Raw genomic sequence first — 15,756 nt, 5'->3', positions numbered from 1 at the left:
ATTTGTGGGAGAGGGAGGGGGGAGAATGAATGGGAAATAAGGAAGGCTCTGGCTGTTGGCCCAAGCTTTAGCGGTGGGGTCCAGTGATGAAGCTCCCAGTGGGTGTGGCAGCTGGAGGGAGAGGGTGAAATTTCTGGAAGGTTGCAGATTTATTTATTTATTTATGTTTCAACAATCTTTAATGAGTTTGGTCCATCCAGCCAAAGCTGATCATTAGGGACCCTCAATACACACAGTAAAACAAAACAAAAGAGAGTATGGAACCAATTAATGCAACTCAGTTAATGACCTATGATCAGCCACCTGGGCGGTTCTCTTGAAAGATGAACCGCTGTATTGTCTTTTTAGCTGCAGCTGTGGAACATGTGAGTTTTTATGTTGTGAATTAACAATCCAATCATCCCACTGGGCGGGTCTCTGTAGGGACGGACCGCGGTGTTAGCCGCATGTAGCGAGCTGTTTATTTTTAGCGGCAGCAAATGAATTTACAAGGATGGGCTTTGTATTCAACTTTACGGCGACTAATGTCTATCCTAAGCAATTGAAAAAGTCAAAAAGTAATTCAGAGACAATTCCTTTATTTTTTGTGAGCATTTGTTAAATTTACTGGCCCAGGCCTACTCTCCCAATTTATACCCAGGTAAAGACACAGGGAAAATTCTTGTACGCGAAGTTGAGCATAAAGTCGGGGTGGGATTATACCCAAGGTTGTACTATACCCGAGGTGGGACTATACCCGGGGAACTACGGTAATATTTCATAGCTGTTTGGACCTAAGTAGGTCCATGTTTGAATGTTGGCAGGTATGTTATTGGCAATCCTGTTCTTAGTTAAACTGAGTATTACAGTGTTTTGTACTTTTGTAAATGTGTATCTTATGGCTATATGAAAATATAGCAGGCCAGCAAATGGCCATTCTGCTTCAGATATTGGTACAAATAAATATTGGCCAGAAAAAAGCTTAAATTTAAAATGTAACTAAAATCTGATTATTGGATCAAAAGCTGTCAAAAATCCACAAAAGTGGCTGCCGCCACCAATTTTTTGAACAGCCCTAACATGAAAACTACCAGGACAATATTGAAAAAGTACATATCATTGAAAAGGAGATGTTTCTGATGATTCCAATGTTATTAGTTTGTAATATGATGGGCTTAATACATGACAGTTTGGATAGGACAATTGCAGTCATGTTTAGTGCGATGGAATACCTGGTATAGCAGAGCATTATGTTTGAGTCAAAATATAGAACAAAAGTGTTAATATAAAATATGTTGATATTCCTATATTTTCTGATCTACATTATTATTAAATAGCACCCTCTCTAATGTAAAGAAGGAGATGACAAGCAGAAAATAAAGTAACATGCCTGTGTCTGATTGTCGTATCCAGCAGATGTGATTTGTTTATATCTAGTGTGTTGAGTTCTTTGCAGGGTTTCAATGCCTTTTTAAGATCTTCCTGCTGGTACTTCAAATTAGGATGGCAAAAATATTAGTAGCTTCATATTTCTTCTGAAAGTCCTCCAACTCTTACTCATTCAGACGTTATAGCTACACTTCAGTTTTTAATTCCATAATTTTCAGTTTTTGCATTTGTCATTTAAAATTATTATTTATTTAAACTTCAAATTATATTGCACTGACTTTAATGGGCCAGGACAGAATCAAAGTCATATCCAGTGGATGTTCTATAAGAGGGTAATAATACAGGTTCTTCTATAGTTCATTGTGCGTCATCCAAGGGATATGAAGGTATTTTTTACAATATTTATCGAAAATACACCAGTAAAGATTAATTTATCTATCTACTTGCAGAAATGAGTGATGGTGCCACTGACGGGCATCCATTTTGATGACTTGACATGGAGGCTGATTTGACAGGAGGATGCCAGAATCTGCTGGGTCATTGCCATCACAAGCAAGGTTGTCTTTGATGTCGAGGAGGTACACGTAAGGCCATAAGTTTGCTTTACCTTCCCAAGTGTTATTATATTAATAATTATTTTATAATAATGGGTCACTCTGGACTGAGCCAACGCCATAGTAGCACCAAAAATATTTACATTTGATTTTAGTTTATTTAATTATTTGTTGTTTATTTCTTTATTATTTTTTTTAATTTGGTATTTATGTTTTTCAATTTATTTTTCTTTTTTTTAATGTTTTTAAAATTATGTTTGTTTATTTTTCATTCTTTAAATATATTTTTAAAATTATGTTTGTTTATTTATTTTTCATTTTTTTATTTTTATATATTAATTTTTATTATATATATGCATTCTTATTTATTTGTGTTATTATTTCTTTATCCGTATTGATTTATTGATAGATCAAAGCTCAGTTAATGAAACACTATTTGAAATTATACTACGAGAACCCATTATCCAGGAGAGGAAGACTTGTATTAATGAATATTATTACCCATTTTTTATATTTCATCTTTATTTATTTTTAGACTGCTACTAGATTACCAGGCAAAGTGTTTAGTCTCCAAATGTCAATATTCACCACATACCTGCAAATTAGAGTAGATCCTCAGATTGAAGAAAACCTAAAAGAGTTTAACAGGAAGTGTGAGAGGAGACTGAATCAGCAATTCATGAGAACGTACTTAAAATATGCCGAATGATTCCAACATCAACAGAGAACTTACGGTCATTTCAAGGTAAAAAATTTTACTAAGATATAATACTTTTCATGATAATGAGGGTGTAACATCAATCTGACACTCTTCTATATATATATATATATATATACACATCTAGATGATATATGTATATATTAGAACATTTCATGGGATTTATTTTCAAATAGCACCACCAACGTCTCATAACTCACTGGGGGACTTCCAGCGGCCTCGCCTGAGCAGCCGGCTAGTTATGAATAGAGTACCGCTCAGCAAATAGAGCTGCTAGACCTTTGCAGTAGCAGCAGCACACAGCATATACAATCTTGCTATTTACTGTAATTACTGTATGTTAACATTGAAATATTGTAGCTTTTTAAGACTTAGACTTTTTAATGTAAACATTTCATGTTTTTTTTTTTTAGTTTTAAAATATTTGTACTAGTAAATGATTTAGTTTCATTGTTGAATTAATCCATGATGGTAAGTATGTAGAGCGAAATGCTAGGCCTCTGAAAGTCCCCCAGTGGTAGTTGCTAGGTTATCAGAAATTTTCATTTCAAATATAGATTTATCCATTTTGTGATTGGATTCTGGGAAATTTCACTTTATAATGCCCAAATTAAATGTGGTGTACTATGACATATATTGGTAATACATTTTATGAACCCTGAGTAAAGTTTATGTCACAAGAAATTTTTTTTATATTAAAAACCATGAGCAAAGTAGCAAATAAGGATGGGTTGCCACAACAAAGAAAAAGAAAATAACTTAAAATTCTCACTGTAAGCTATACTAGCTTCCCCGGTGAGGGACTATTTCGATAGAGCGTTGCCAGCAGTTTTTTTTTTTCATAATCAACAGGCTCTTATTTGGATTGTAATGTAGGCATCGTCTCTGCTTAGCTCAATCTAATCTCAATGCCCTGAAAAAACATAATACTGTCTGTTCAGCATTTTTGTGATGATTTGTGAGAAAGCACTATAAGTATAGGCAAATTTATTAAATATACACATTGGTAATATTGATATAATGTTTTGACCTGACAGTTCACCATCAGAAAATAAGGTGATGCTGATCCTGTTTGGCATGGTTATTTGTACATTTGATAAATTATTTTGTTGTATTTCTCACTGATATTGTTGGAAAAAAAATGCACTGCCCGTGATCCCAAACGCATACTAATAATTACCCATGCAGCTGTTTTTGGAAGGGAATTCTGACAATGAGCAACCCTTCCTAAATTCTGTCTTTATTATTTTATTGTTTTGATCACCATAGGATCAGACTAGGATTGTAACCCTAACTTCTTCTGTCTCTAGAGAGGGCAGTTGGTAGTGTTGTTTAACCCAAATCTAGTTAGTACATATATCATTTCTTCTAGAAGTGTATGCATTTTATGCCCACAATTTATCACATAATACGAATGTACTTCATTGTCACTTATAATTCGAAATAGAGGAGGCTTTAAGAAGGACTTTTACAGATCAGATAGAGAGTCTAGACCATGTCAGTCACACCATCCTTATTTTTGTCTCCTCATTAAAATATTTTACCCCCATTTCGTAGTAGTCCCAAAAATATGATTAATAGTTCATTCTCATTAAAAATTATAATTTGTTTGTAAATTAAAATCTAAAACTATGAATTGCTATAAAACATTACCAGGACTGACTAGGGATTCAAACCTGCAGCCTCTGGCTGTCAAGGCGAGTGTCAACCGTTAGACCACAAACACCTATATTTTATATTGGCACAGTTGAGAATTTTATAAACTCACATGAAATACTTTCACATAGTGGAACTATAGGTAAGCTTTGATTGGTTACCAACTCTGCAGAATGTAAGGTTATAGGCAGACGTAGGAGTTTGCGTTGCAGTATTATAATTAATATTAAAGTAGCCATATTACAATGTATTCTAACAGAATAAGGACGTATTTATAGAGTAGAATAGAAATCATCCTTTTCTCAGGAAATCCAAGCAACGTGATGTCCAAATAACAAACTCTACAAATTCAGAATCAAAATAACCTTTATCTTCTTCTTTCTCATATTACAATATTTTTGTGCAATTTATAGACACAGGTCCATTTTTTTTTGTAATGTGTCATTCAAAAAAAAAAACTGCAAAGCTACAAAGATTGTAAATTGAAATGCAACTTAAATTTGAACTTGAGAATAATTACCCTACTTCTCAATAAATAAGACATGCTCTTTATATATAAATAAAATGAAATTTATTATTTATAAATATAATAAATCAAATGCAGAAAAGGTACGTGCACCTTACAAGATGATATTATTATTATGTAAAAAGGTAAATTTATAAATTGTGATAAGCTCCGGCAAAACCAGCTGTCCGAAAAATTCACAATCGTGTTTCAGGGTAGGTTTAGATTCTGCATGAATTCTTCTTTAAAACAGTTTTAATTTGATGGGAATTGGTAGAATATTAGCGAAGTTATGAACATTTAATTCATTAGATATCAGCCATGAAGGTTTTGAGAAAAGAACTTCAAAAGTTTTTAAAATAATGTAATATACTTTTCAGTTAGATTTAGTGATTGATTTTTTTTTTTGAGAAATGTTCTTCAATATCATAAAATGTAAAAAAACAGAAAATATTAAAAATTCTGATAGTCAAACCTTCTGAGTGCTTGTTCAAAGTCACAATTGTTTCAAACGGCTGGTTTTGCCAAATTAATATAAATTTAAAAGGATATTAGAAAATTATTTGCACAATACAGAGTTGAGGTAGATGAACAAAAATAAAAGGTATTTGTAGAATTAAATACAAGAAGCAAATTTATATCATATTTTTTTCAAAGATTGTAATGTTTGAAAACAACAGTATTAATGTCTTTTTACCTGATTCATTTTTCCATTAAAACAAGACCAAAGTGTTTTTAGATTTGCTTCTTGTTTTTATCTTCCATGCATTCCAAGATTATAGCCAAATACCCATTATTGCCACTTGCATAAAATAAGAACATTTGAAATTTGGCATTTTCAGTATATTGGAATGTCATTTCAAGACATTAAAAAAAAAATACTTTAAACACTTACAATGGTAACAAATACCATGGTGGGCTGAGGTAGGTATGTTGTGAGTCAGTGTGTCCTGCTCACATTGCATCATGATAGACTAAGTCACAGGAGTTAAGACCTTTGTATTTCATTTAAGTCTATTTTGAATCCTATTTCTAAATAGTTTTATACCCTTTGCAATTTCCAGTTTCTTATTGGCCAGTGATTCGATCATATTCTTGATATCTGGATAGGGATTTTCTTGTATACTCATGGCAGCTAATGGTTAGCAGGATCCGGATCCTGCTAACCGTTAGTTGCCGTGTGAGAACATAGCCACAGATGCACCTGGCACATCATCACAAATTTATTTGAGAGCTCTCAACTAAATTGGTTGATGATAGAAATGCGCTCAACTTGCTGACCGATAGTGCTTGCTAACCGTTAGCGGTATGAAATGCGCTCAACTTGCTAACCGATAGCGCTTGCTAACCATTAGTGCTATCCGGATACCACTAACTGTTAGTGCTAACCGATCAGGCGTTCTCACACTGGTGCTAACGGTTAGCGCTAACGGTTAGCTCCCAATCCAGATACTAGGGCTCTCGTGAGAACCAGACTTAAGGTTAGTGACAGGCCATTGGATAATGCATATGATTAGCAAAATTATGGAAGGATCTTTGTATTATTACTGTCCTTATATTCGTATAAATAATATCAAATGGTCCAGGTAGGCAATGTAGACCTGGATGAAGTAGATATAAAATCGGTAAACTTGTTCTTTAAACAAAAAAAAAATTGCCTCATTTAAACATTACAAGAATGTGTTTCCATCGTAAGTTCTCCGGGAAGTTCTTAATGAAGCCACTTTGTTTTCCAGCTTACTGAACATTTCCGTCAATGATTAAAAGATGTTTTCTATCTATGTGACTATATATGTAAAAAAAAAAAAGAAGTCAATTAATATCATTAAGCGTTAGGCCAAATAAAATTACTTGTTTGTTTCATGTCCCTTCCTTCATCAAATTTTGGGGAATCATGAAAAAAACTTATTTGCTATTTTTAAAAAAAATATTTTTTTCTATGGAAAATAAAAATGTTGATATCTGAATAATTGTTGTCAAAACCTAAGCATTGATGCTTAGGTTTTGATTATTTACCAGCTTTATTAACATAGTTTTGCATTAAAATATCAATATCAAAGTTATGGAAATTTGAAAAAAAATTCCATAACTGAAACGTACTCTTCGAGCATGAAAAAAAAAATAATGGCATTGTCCATCTATGGAGTGCACCTCTAGTTTTTGTTTAATTATATTTTCCTTATTTTGCACTACCATAGTAATTTGTTTCCATTAGTTTTCAGTGCAAGTTCATTTGATTGAGGTTTTGATGACGGCAAATAATAGAATTGCAATAATAATCTACTTTTAACAAAATCTTGCAAATTAAAAAAATGTATTTATTCAAAGTTGTTTACCTTGGCTGTTTAGTTATGTGGTTGAATACCCCGAGTCATAACCAGGTTCGGCATTTCTGCCACTGCTATGTAAAAATATATTGGAGAAACACAAGTTTTATTAAAATGATACAAAAATATGTTTGCACATAATTTGTATTTGTTGCTACAACTTATGCTTTCTCCATTTGACATCAATCAAAATATATTAGCACTATATCTAAAAGACGAATAAAGCAGAGGGATTGCTAACAATAACAAAGTTTAACACTCACTTTAATTCTGGCCATTTTATATGCAAGCTGTTTGGGCCGCTATCCTCTCCAACCCTCAGCTCACCAATTGCATCCCTAAATATTAACCAACAACCAGATATGTAGAAGAAGAGTTTTATTAATTTTGTCATGTTTTTGGTACTATACTTATGTAAATAGAAATATAGTACCAAACAAATGCATATTGTAACACTGTTTTCTTTTTGTTTTCTTTTTTATTATATTTTGTTTATTGGCGTACAGCTTTAATTTAGAAGTAAACGTCAAAAGGAATAGAAGCCCAAGAATACAATATTAAACTTCAAAACATAGAAAAATTAAGTGTAAAGTATAGCAAGAGTTCAAAATGTTCTCACTTTTCTTCAAAGTTCTTCATTGTTTTCTCATCACATTCTGTTTAAAATGATGTACAATATTAATCATTTATTCTTGTTTATATGGTGTAATTTGTATTGTGAATGTTGTATTATAAATAATATGATAATTAATAGAAATAATAGTCACTGAACAACTGTTAGGGAGACATTAACCTGTCTGAGCTGTGCATTAAAGGTGATTAGCTGATGACAGGATAGTGAAACTTGCTGATATTCCACATGGATTATTTTTTTTCACAAGTGTTCAGTGTATAGACTAAGTTTTTTAACATGATTTTGTTATTGTTATGAATTCTCTTTCTTTATATACTGCAGGTACATTTAGTACTTGTGTCCTGATTTTCAATGTGGTGCAGTTACAAAAACATCAAAATCGAAAATAAAATAAACAACACACAAAACAAAGTTTTTTTGTTTGGCTCATTCCAACTGTTTGATGCATGATATACAAAATTAAATCATAATAACAATCAACTTTAGGTATATAAGCTTTATTCATTAATGAATGAAACAATATTTTGTTTTCAAAGTTGCTTTACCTTGGCAGGCTTGTTTGGCGATGGAATAACCTGCGTCATAATAGCTGGTGTTGTAATTTTTTCCACTAATATACAAATATAATTAAGAAATTTAATTAAATGTTAGGATAGCAAATTATATATTATTGGCAGAGAATATCATTCTAAATTATGTTTGTTTAGCTATGGTTTGTTTAATAATTTGTATTTTGTTCTTATTCTTGATAATTTTGTTTCATATTTTTAAAGTTGTTTTATGTAATTGTTTTTATTTTAAATTTTTCAGATTTTATGATTCAGATTTTATGACAGATCTGAAATAGGTTTTCTTTTTTAATAAACACCTAGTGCATTTTTATTTCATTTTTTCAATTGAAAAACATGTTTACACATAATTTGTTCTTGTGCAGCAGGTAGATTTTGCTACAACTTATTCTTTCTGCATTACGCCAATCAAAATATATTAGAACTATTATCTAAAAGTTTGGAATAAAACAGAGGGATTGATAACAATAACATGGTATGCTTAACACTCACATTAGTTCTGGCCATTTTATATGCAAGCTGTTTGGCCCACTATTGTCTCCAACCCTCAGCTCATCGATTTCATTCCTAAATATTGAACAACCAGATATGTAGATCAACAGTTTTTAAAATTTAGTCATGTAAGTATAGGTACTTGTGTAACATTTTAAGTATATGAGTGTTAATCAAAAAGTAAATTAGAATATTGTATAAAACCAGCCCAGTCGGTCATCTTAGCCCCCCCGGCCCTACATAAATTATATCCTAGAGCCGCCACTGATCCCTGAGTAGGCGGGGTCATGGGAAGAGAACGTAATGTTTGCTTGTTCCGTCGCTGAAAGACTATTTTAGACGTGGGGAGGGGGTAGTCTTGGGGTTCTCCTAGCTTCGGAAAGTTTTGTTTTTTCTAGATGTTGAGAAATACACTTTGTTGCATTACGAGACTTCTGTTGATGAATGAATACACACTGAATTAATAGATTTCCCCCATTTTAGCATGGACAATTAATAATTGCGATAATGATTATGGATGATGATAATATGATGATGATGAGGAGGAGGAAGCATCGTAGCAGGTGACGACACGCTCCTGTGCAAGGTTAATTAACAGGCCTTTGATATGAGTGTCAATTGAGACCCGTATCCCGAGTTTGTTGTCACATTTTCAATGCATACAATCGGACAAAAGATATTATATATAAGTTATATAATCAGTACATTCTCGACTGTCATGAAAATATCATATATCTTAAAAATATGTTATATGCATGCTCGGAAGCAGAAAGTTTAACCTAAAATTTTGATATTTGTTTCATGTTGTTTGTTGAAGATAAGATAAGATACACTTTATTGCTCCAAGTCGGAAATTCAGTTCTCGCATTAAAATAAAGCAAAACAATTAAAAGAATGATCAAATATAATGAACTATAAAAATTACAATGAATAGTCTTTAAGTATATTATTATTTTCAAATATGACCACAACATAAGGAAGAACACTGTGGCTACGGTCACACTAGCGTCTCAAGCCTGGCTTGACTCACCGCGAGTGAGATATCAAGCCAGGCTTGAAATTCTGGGTCGGTCACACTAGTTGGATTGACCTCCAAATTATGAAAGTTGAAACAGCAGAGCCGTAAAGTTCACAGGATTCGATATACGCACGTGTGATTGGGTGGATCGCAATCAAAGATTTTACACCAGACGTGCCCGAACCACTCTTCTTCAACTGATCTTTTATCTGTTTGTATTGGGCTCGCAATGCCTTCACTTTTGTTTGAATTTGGGCCGTCGTTCTCTTCTCATGTCTGAGACTGGCTAATCTGTCAGCAAGCACGCCAAAAATTCCTGTTTTGTTGTTTGTTTTTTTATTTTCTATCCGGTCTCTCAGCTCGGGTTGGCCCCACCAATCTACCAGGTCAGCAGTTTCCTGGTCGCTCCAAATCAATCGCATTATTATTAATTAAAATTTGAATTAACTTTTATGAAAAGTAATGATTGCGTCTTGATTGAACACACCTGAAGAACTCGCGGGTTTTTTATTCAAGAACTTCTAAACGCAACGGCATCATCAACTGTGATTGGTCGACAGCCGATGAGGAAATGTCAATCTCGGCATGCCAGGGTCAATATGGGTGCTGAGCCGGGATTGAGATAGGTAGATTGAGATCGAGGTCACACCAGGCGCGAGTCGGTGTAGATGCGGTCACATTACGAAAATCTCACCCGCGGTTAGTCAAGCTAGGCTTGAAACTCTAGTGTGACCGTAGCCTTTGTCACAAGTTCAGACCCATATACATTTATATTTCCTTAAGCCTAAATCATAAGGAAGTCTGCTGTATCCAACTTTCCAGGAAATTATAGGTTTTATGCATGCACCACAACAAGGAAGTCTATTCTTTAAATGTTTAATAGATAGTACAGAGAATTATGATTGTTTATCAAAATCATTATACACATGTTAAATCCAATTTAAACAAAAAATTAATTTTTAAAAATACGTTTTCAGTGCACGTGCCGACGTGTAAAAATATTAGCCTAATAATCTTGTTAATAATGCGGTTCTAAAATTAATCTTATGAGTTGTAACTTCAGAAAAAATAATAATGCATTTTTATTTTACCGCCACCAGCTGGGAAAGTAATTAACTATGCATAAATGTCTTCTGTGATTGGTTGATTGCCAACATTTCAATGCTTAGTGGTTGGATGGTTATATATATAATAATGAGTAACTCTCATAATAATTTCATATTTTGAAGAATTGTTTGGAGTATATGATCACATTCCAAGATAGATTACATCCACAAGCCAAAAATTGAATAAATTGCATTTTTCCGAATTAGGACTGAGTAGTATATTTAGTAGGCCTACGTTCTTGACTGTCTTGGAAATGTGGACCTTATCAAATTTGGTTGGGTACGCTATACACACTCTTCATAACATCCCACCTACTGGATATATGGCCTGGAAACTTTACCGATGCCAATTAATACAGTTTTATACGCTTATTAGATATCTTCTCAATTTCTCTGTATTTTTTTTTTATTTCCACTTTTTTGTGGTGGTGTGTGCGCTTATTTTCAAAAAATAAAATTTTATTTTTCGAATTCTTTAATATTGCAGTCGGCGGGTTTGCTAAACAAGGTATAAAAAAGTCTTACCTTATCATGCAGTAGCAGACACTATACATACTATGCTTTGCCTAGGTACATGCAACAAGCAAAGACACATTGGTAAATAGGTAGTTTTCGCTGCACGACGTTAACCTTAACTTTAACGTTAGTACCCAACATGCAACGCGATAGCTCCGCCCCTTTTGTAAACAAATCGAAATACACATGCGCAAACCCATAATTAATGTACGTCAAGCACGTAAAATCCTGAAATTAACGTACTCCGCAACGCAAGATGAATTAATTACGATGTCATCCGTTAACGTTAAGGTTACCTTTGTGCGGCGAAAACTACCTATTATCATGTTTATCATAATGGACACTATTACTAATGCATTGCCTGGGTATATGCAACAAGCAGAAATACATTAATAATTATCCCATTTACCAAAATGAACAATGTTACGTAGGACAAGCCAAGAGTTATATGAATAAGGATACATTTATGTATACATAATTACTCCGATATCAAAATGAGTAATATGCTATAAAATTACTTGAGTCTTGTGTCTATTCCTCCAGAAAAAGCTAAACTTGTCCAAGGAGTCCTGTCCTGTGTAGGTGTGCCCCATTGGGCTTTACAAATCAATTGTACATGTCAAATATTAAGAAAAATTTAAAGATATTGATCGGTTAGACTCTAGAACTGTAGTATTGAAGGAGCTATGGGAGGTAGGGGGACTAGGGAGGGGGTCCCTCCCCAAAATAAGAAAATCTTTTGAATATTAAGAGTTTAGATGCTCTGATAACACATTCTGGTTTCATGTATATACATGTAAATTAGGCCTAAGCCAACAACGTTAATACAATTCTCCAACCTATGGGGTCAACATGGCTCTTACTGAAACATGTTAAGGCCATTTGTAGTGGCAAAATTAGTACTGTGATTTACGAAAGAAAAGAGTTATATTAAATAAAATACACAATTAATTTATAAAACATATCAACTGTAGTTATTGTGAAATAGAGGGAAACCAGGCAGGGGCGGTGCCAGGATTCACCCGATGGGGAGATCGCCCGATGGGAAGAAGGGGTCAAAGGTCCCCGACGAAAAGAAAGGTGCCACTAAAAATCCATTAATAGTGGTCCAGGGGTAAAAGCCCCCAAAAATTTGACAATTTGGGGTTTCCAAAGGGTTATTTAATTGATTTTAGATTCTATTAATATGTAAAAAAATACATGTAATTTTTTTTTTTCTCTCCGGCGAATGTAGTGTTTCTCCCAACAGGAGGGGGAAGCCTTCCTGGCGAGGGAGCTATACCACTTGGCCCCCATCCCCCATAACACCACCACTGGGACCAGGGGGAAGGACTTTCACAGATGTGGCACCTTTGTTAAAAAGTTTTCTTTTTAACAAAGGCCCATATAGCCTAAAGCTTTTCCTTTTCGCTCATTTTTATTGTCAAGAATTATTCTGTCTGAATTTTTACATGTGACAAAATGGAATCAAGAAGAAGGTTGACAGGTCTACAACATGTTTCGAACAAAGCCGATATAATAAAATAGTTTTATCGGATTGAGAGAAAAACAATGATTTCTTGTTGGAGATCTTAAAAAGTATAGAATAAAAATACATATTAAAATTATATGAAAATCGTTGCAGTGCTAACAGGACAAAAATAAAATTGTGTTTGTGCTAACAAGAAAAAAATTAAATTGTGTTTGATTTTCAAATAAACATACCACACAAAACCAACAATTCTACTTACTTTCTTTCCATTTTTACCAGTACCTGCAACAAAATTAAATTTTATTCTTATCTTAGAATGTAAAAAACATCAAAAACATGCACCTTGTATACAGTATACGATAACATAAGATAACTCAACATGTTTTGGTCTTAATGTACAGATGATTAAATTATCTGTATAATAATAATAATAATAATAATAATAGTAATAATAGTATTTATAATGCGCTAATTTCAGTAAATGGTCAAAAGCACAGATAGTACAACTAGAGAAAGATTTTAAAAATTGACAATGCAAATGAGGATGGTCTGAATAGAGTTAAAGAGATGGGATTTCAATTTTAACTTAAATAAATCCTGATTGATGCTATTTATATTGTCTACTATGAATTAAGCTGATTAAACAGTACCAGGGTACTACTAAGTTTAAGAATCACACAGGTTGTGGTAAAACATGTCCTATCAATAACATGCTAGAAACCACTAGATAGATGTCAAGCTTTGATTTAATGCGGAACATGAGGTCAGTGGTAAATAGAGCATAGCCCTAGATGCTAGTTGAACTGTTAGGCCCAAGGCACCCACCTATGCACAGCTAGCGACATGCACAGATCCTATGCACGGCTAGCGACATGCACAGGTATTGCACAATGAATCCTCGTACAGTGCTAAAGAACGATGCTTCTTTAAAGTCATAAATACTACTTCTTTCCAAGTAGAATATTGTCTTTTTGTGTATTCTCTTACTTTTAAAAACTTTAGATTTCTTCAGATCACGTCGGTTTAGATTTGTCGATCCTTGACTGACGCTTGACTTAAAATACTAACCAATTTACTGCAAAACGTTGGACCAATTCCCTGGTAGACTGAAAGAGGTACCCATCATGCCATAGTAAAATATAGTGCATTTAATTAATAATTTTTTATTTTGGTGAATGGAATCTTTGATTTTATTATATTATTACGATAGAAGATTGATGGCCTTTGAGGTCAAATATTTCCACGTTGTTTCCATGTGTGTTTATTATGTATTTGCAGTTCAGTGACATAGTCATAATGTTTTTTTTTTTTGTCGAAGCATTCTATAGAGGGCAGTATATAGCATGTTCTATCACAATTATGTATAGTATATTCTATTTGCACAATATTTACAGAAATAAATAAATAAATAGGCCTATAGAATATTCCCTGCACAGATATCACATGCAAATATATCACCGGCTGAATCCTCATAAAGTGCTAAAGAAAGACATTTTTTTATGGTCATGCTTCATTTCCATAGATTAGGCCTAAAAAAAATTGTTGTTTACCCTCCTCACCCGCCCACAAACTCTAACTCACTGAAAAAAATAGGGGTAGCAAAACAAAAAAACTTAAAAAAAGTTTTTTTTTTAGCTTTTTTCTTTACAATTTTAAAAAATGTGAGTGAATTTATTTTTTGCCAGATGCCCTACAATGTTTTCTACAGTTGTTGACTATGTAAGATATTGCCATTCTAGGCCTACATTCATTGCAAAATGTCAACTGTGGTTTATTTTTATTCTATCTGGGTGAGTAATCTTGGAAAAAAAAAAAATTTTCTACCCACCCCTTTTTATCATTTTAAAATAAGAAGAGTAAACAAACAATTAATTTTTTTAGGCCTTATTGTCATACTGTACCCAATACACTATGTGCACAGTTGGAAATATAGATATAGTGGTACAGTTTACACATTAAAAAAAAATTCAAAACAGTTCTGGGTATCTTGACCAGGAATACCGGACAATCTATGCTGACCAATGAATCATGAACGTCAGACTGCAAAAGTACCCATCATGCCTTAATGCAAGTAATTTATAAATGTTTGATTCGATTATATGATTACAATTTGGAGGTCATGGAGGTAAAGTATTTACACATATATGTTTCCATGCGCGTATATTATGTAATACACTTAAAGATCGCACCTGTGTCCGGTACCCATGTTTTATCACCAGGTCCCCAACAGAGATCTTATAATTATAAGATAGTGATGCCTATCTCTAAAGCAATTACTTGTTATGTTTCTTTTTACTGAACATCGACACTTCTATTTGTTACGCGTAGAATCATGGAGAGCGCTATCTTGTGTTTGGTCCTCAAAGCCATTTACACAATGGAAAATTTTCCCCTATTTTCAGCATAAGCTCAGTCAGGTAAATTTGGCCTACATCGTATGCATCAATGCACTCACCACAGACCATACTAAATTTCTTATCTGCTATTCGCTTAAAGTGTGTGACGTCATTTTACCAGTGGCGGCTCTAGCATATATATTTTCTGGGGGGGCTAAGTCGTCCGACAGGGGGGACTTGAGCTCGTAGGCTCGAACTGGGAGAAGGGGTTGAGAGGGGTTCCCCTCCCAAATGAGATTTTTTTAAAAGAATATCAACCTCTAGATGGCCGAAAATGGTACTCTCAGACTGTGACAGACATGTGTTGTGGCTCTAGGATATATTTTCTGGGGGTGCTAAGCTGTCCAACAGGGGGGACTTGAGCTCCTAGGCTCGAGCTGGGAGAAGGGGTTGAGAGGGGTTCCCCCTCCCAAATGAGATTTTTTT

The 15,756-nt window shown here is 33.7% G+C and overlaps 1 long non-coding RNA gene across 1 annotated transcript in view; it reads left to right on the top strand.

Annotated features, from left to right (window-relative positions):
• LOC117115117 overlaps positions 1–15,756 on the top strand; it is a 39,335-nt gene that overhangs the window by 19,636 nt on the left and 3,943 nt on the right. The window contains exons 2-3 of the long non-coding RNA XR_004446488.1: positions 1,818–1,952; positions 2,458–2,667. This is a non-coding gene — a long non-coding RNA (uncharacterized LOC117115117). The remainder of the gene's footprint in view (positions 1–1,817; positions 1,953–2,457; positions 2,668–15,756) is intronic.

This window comes from Anneissia japonica, unplaced genomic scaffold, assembly GCF_011630105.1.
Source record: "Anneissia japonica isolate Jap-2015-1 unplaced genomic scaffold, ASM1163010v1 scaffold24_len2511860_cov200, whole genome shotgun sequence".
Lineage (NCBI taxonomy): Eukaryota > Metazoa > Echinodermata > Crinoidea > Comatulida > Comatulidae > Anneissia > Anneissia japonica.
Note: the sequence above shows the minus strand (reverse complement) of the source record. Positions and strands in the feature narration are given on the sequence as shown.